We start from the raw sequence: 4,705 nt of genomic DNA, 5'->3' as shown, positions 1-4,705 counted from the left end.
ACCACCAACACCCCGCACCACCAACACCCCGCACCACCAACACCCCGCACCACCAACACCCCGCACCACCTCCACCCCCACCACCACCGCCGCCTCCACTCGCCACCCGCTCCCTCGCACGTCGTCTTGCAGGCCGCGCGCGCGCTGCGCTTTCTTTCCATACCGCACCGGTTGCTCTCGTGCACCAGTACTGCCATACCACAGTGTACCGGTGTGCCGAGTGTCGTATGTCCATGAATGCCGCTGCAGTTAAGCCTCCCTCTCCCCCTGCTCGCTCCTGTGACAGGGCACAAATGTGGTGGCGCGGAGGGTCCACGGCGGCGGCGCGAAGGAGAAGGAACGGTGTCGGAGTGAAAGCACCAACCTCCTCCTCCTCCGCGTCCACCCCCACCTCCTTGTGTCATAGGTCTCATCAGCAGGTCGAAAGCGGAGGTGTGTGAGTACGTGTGTGTTTTCGTGTGCGTGTATGTGTGTGCCGGACTTGACAAGGCTCACACCCGTTGAAGTATCCAAAGCCCGACCCCCCCTCCCCTCCTTCCTTGCCGGCCTTTCTTCCGCGCTGCCCGACGTCCTGCAAACGCCCCGGACTTGTACTGGTCCATCTGATGTCGGGTCGGAGAGTTGCTGCTGTTGCTGCTGCTGACGCTGCTATGAATTTCACATGTGCGAGACGAGAAAGTGGTCGTCGTCCTCGCATTTGTAAAATTAAAGAAAGCAAGCACAAGCTGCGCGGCCCTTCCTCTCTGCTGGCGGGCGTCGCGTTGCGAGGCAACTTACTACGTGCCCTAGGGGGGCTGGATAAAAGTATAATGGTCCCCTCAGACCCCCCCCCCCTCGCAAAAAAAAACTCTTTTTGAATGAAAGTAAATGTGCTAGGCTAAACCGAGAGCATTGATTGCAAAGTGCATTGGTGCAAATAGACTGTTCAGTGCGCTGATACAAAATGTTCTTGCGAAATGCAGGTTCAACCACCTTTTCCCACCGTTTACGTTTTCTTGCCCAAACTTGTGCAGTTTTTAGGTGCGTTTTTTGAGACGCTCAAGGGGGTAATTTTTTTTTTGAATTTTTTTTGTTGTTGTCCTGTTGCTGCCCACACGACACGACGCGACGGGGCCCCACGCGCTGTGTGTCCTGCTGCGTTTAATAATGAGCGTCACCGCGCAGGGCTCGGCGGGGCGGGGCGGACGCATATCTGGCCTAGATCGGATGCAGCCGCTATAAGACAATGGAGCTGAACCTCCTCTCCTCCTCCTGCTGCTGCTGCTGCTCCTCGCTAAGCCTTGTGCCGATGCCGCCGCCGCTCGGGGCAGTGCATCATGTATGCGCGCAGACACACACACACTCTCCAGTTTGTGTTTTGTTTTTAACGTCGTCTTCCCAGCGCCGCCTCGCAGCAGCAGCAGCTTCTCGGACAATGAGGGATATAGTGTGACCGGCGCGCTGCTCCGCCACGCCGAGCCGCGCCACGGCCGGCGCGGAGTCCTTGCAAGGACGCGCGCGGTGCAAGCCGCCGCCGCCGCGCGAGAAACGAGAATGCAGTCGGATTCCGTTTCACTGGTTCGCACAAGGAGACACGGAGCGGCCCGTGGTGGACGGGGATGCGGATGGGGGCGGCGCGGGGAGCGAGCGCAGCGCGCCTCTCGGTGTGACAGAGACGCCGGCCGGAATATTCTGCGCGCTTTGTACGGGCGTCCCGGAGCCGCGCGGCGTGGCCGGGCGTGGCCGCGGCGGCCGCTGTTTGGCTCGAGGGGCAATTTGCCTGGGTACAGACGGGGGCCCCGGGCGCGCGGTGCACCGCGTCCCGCCCATCATGTTTGGGTGCAACTCCGTGGCAAGTGAGTTCCGTTTAGGCGCCCCACCCCGCCTCGCCCCGCCCCCCTCATCTGGGTGAAAGCAAAGCCTAGAGGGAGTTGGGCCGCCGTCGGCCAGGCGCATTCCGACAGAATTTGGCAAAGGGGAGTTGCCCCCCCCCCCCCTCGTTCCCATGGAGGTGTCTTCAAGGGGTACTTCAGTAGCCTATAAAGTGATGCGTACGCCGATTTCTGTTTGTTTTGCATTCCCTTGATTTTTCTGTTTTTGCTTATTTTTTGTTATTTTTTTAAATTGAATTTTCTTTTTTTTGTTTTTTTTTTTTATGAATTTTCTGATGGGTGTGCACTGATATTTTCGAGTGACGTACCCCTCCAGTCTCCTCGCTCACCTCCTCCTCCTGCTCGGTGCGTCCTGCCCGCGGCGGCCCGGAGCCCCGGAGGAGGAGGACCGCGCTTGTGAACCGGGGCGCGGCGCCTCCCAGGCCGGCTGTGCCGCGGGGGGTGTGGAGGCCCGCTGCTGATCCAGTCGTTAAGGCACGAAGTAAACCGCTGTCTGTGTCTTATGAGCCACCTCTGTCTGTACTACGTATACCATCCATCCCTGCACTCTGCGAACCTTGCGAGCTGTACCACATGACTTATTTAGCGAGGGTTCCGAATATTATTTGGGTTTCCAAAGGGTCAGGACGATCGTCGATTCGGACCCCCATGACATTTGTACCGCGGGGGTCCGCATGGATTCATCCTCTTGGGCTTCGGACCCATGGGTCCTTGCACACTAAAGTCACGTGGCTCCTGGCTGAAAGCTCTTTGACTCTGAATGACTTCTGCTTGGCCTTCTTTCGTGTGGACGCTTTTCTTGGACTCGATATACTCGACCCCTCCTTGGACCTCGCCTCACCTCTGGATCCCTCCTTTTGCTGGACGTCGTCCTGGACCCCAAGTGCCGCCGAGGGCATCGCGAGCCACCTAGGGCGGAGGCCCGGCAGTGGGGCAAGCCTCTCCGTGCAGGAGAGAGAGAGAGAGCCACAGACAGAGACGAAGGGAACTGTCCGGCGGGGCGAACACGTATGCGGTGGTGTAGGCCGCCAGCATGGATTGAGGGCGAGGCTCTCCTGCCGGCGAGGACGAAGGGAGAGCGAGATAAAGAGAGAGAGAGGGAGATGGGTGTTGGGCTGCGGGGGGGGAGGGGTAAATCGGCCAATACATCCTCCTAAGGCGATACAAACAGTCCGTGACCACTCGTGACCAGCGCGTTGCTGCGTCGTGGCGGAGCGTAGCGTCGGCGTGGTGGTGTTCCCAAAGTGATCGAGGACATCTTTGTGCCACTCCCCCCCCCCCCCCTCTCCTTCCACTCGCACAATACCGGCCGGCCTGTGAGCTGAGAGAAAGTGTGCAGCACGAATATGACGCTGAGCCCCTCGTGGCTCCTCCCACGCAGGCGATTCCCCTCCCCCCTTCCCCCTTTCAGCCCCTCTGAGGTTGCTACCGGAGCTCCCTGATACTGCGCGGACTGGGCTATACTGAGCTAATAAGCATATCATCTGCTTGCTGCTCTGTTCGGGCAGTAATAAAAAATATGTAGGTGCGTGTAGGTGGGTAGTGTTTGTGCATAATAAGCCCGCCATATCTTTTTATGGAACCTGTGAAACAATTAAAAGAAAGAATTAGCGATTTTTTATTTTTTCTCGGTGAGGCTTTTCGGCTAACTCTCCATTTCTTTTGTTTTGCAGGTGAGTGGATTTGGAAGGGAACCGTTGCACACCGCTGTCCCTTCTCGCGGGGCGCTAGCAGATGCTCGTAAGTGACACACTCATATACGCACACTTCATCTTTCTATCGTACGTTACCCACAGCCTATTTTTTTTCAACCGAAATTTTTTTGATCAAAGGGTATGATATTTTTTTGTATGTTTGTGCCGTTTGTGCACTCCTTTTACCGCGCGTGATGCGCTAGTTTTTATTCCGGAGATGTTGCGGACACAACGACGGCCGTGTCCACGTGCAGCAGTGCACGCGCCTCTCCTCGGTGACACAGTTGGTATCGCCGGCGCGCTTTCCAGCAGATGCGACGCTGCTGCGCGCGGTCCCCATCGGTTTATACCTTATCCTCCCGCGGGGTCCTCCCAGCGGCGCAGCGCGGCGCGGCGCGCGACCGTGGGCAAGAAATTTAGTACACTTTCTATATACACGCGTGCTCGCGTCGCTCCGCAGACAGACGGACGGACAGAAAGACGGACGGACGCGCCGCGCTCTGCCCAATTCGGAATAAAAACACATCGTGACCCATAAATCGCAGTATTGCGGCGCGCGCACGTGCCTACTGCGGCGGCGGCGGCGGCAGCAGCGGCTCCACGTAACCAAATATAGCGTCATCTTGTAGCGGAGGCGAAAAATACGGCTTCCATGTATGATGATGCGATTTTCGCGCACCGAACGACCGAACGGCCGCCGGAACGGCGAGATATACTGGTTTTCCGCAGCGCCATCGCCGCTGTGCCGGGTTGTTGGTGCTGCTGGTCCGGTCGTGTGGGGCTCGCGGGGTAATGCCACGGGCCAACGGCGGCGGCGGCCGTACGTACGGGGGCCGTGGTACGGGCCGGGCGGGCTGCGGAAATGTCCCCATTTCAGTCTGCGCCGTCCCGCCCCGTCCCATCGCGCCAAGCTGACTCCCCTCAACTCATCTCGCGGGCTGCCGGAAGGCGGCGGAGGCGGACGCGGGACGCGAGATGTGCGTGAGGTGTGTGTGTGTGTGTGTGTGTGTGTGTCGGGGCCGAAGGTGATTACCTATGGGCAAGCGGGCAGCGGACGGCCGGCCGCACGCGGCGCACCGAGGATGCACAGCACATCAGGGGGGCCTCGCGTCCCGCCCCCGCAGCCTCGTCCTCCCCCCC

At 59.2% G+C, this 4,705-nt stretch overlaps 1 protein-coding gene across 1 annotated transcript in view; it reads left to right on the top strand.

The window, feature by feature from the left end:
• LOC127749690 (death-associated protein kinase related-like) overlaps nt 1-4,705 on the top strand; it is a 145,733-nt gene that overhangs the window by 71,607 nt on the left and 69,421 nt on the right. The gene's annotated exons all lie outside the window — the stretch shown is intronic.

The sequence above is a fragment of the Frankliniella occidentalis genome, unplaced genomic scaffold (assembly GCF_000697945.3).
Source record: "Frankliniella occidentalis isolate FOCC.00 unplaced genomic scaffold, Focc_3.1 Scaffold79, whole genome shotgun sequence".
Taxonomy (NCBI): domain Eukaryota; kingdom Metazoa; phylum Arthropoda; class Insecta; order Thysanoptera; family Thripidae; genus Frankliniella; species Frankliniella occidentalis.
This window is presented reverse-complemented; position numbering and strand designations above follow the sequence as displayed.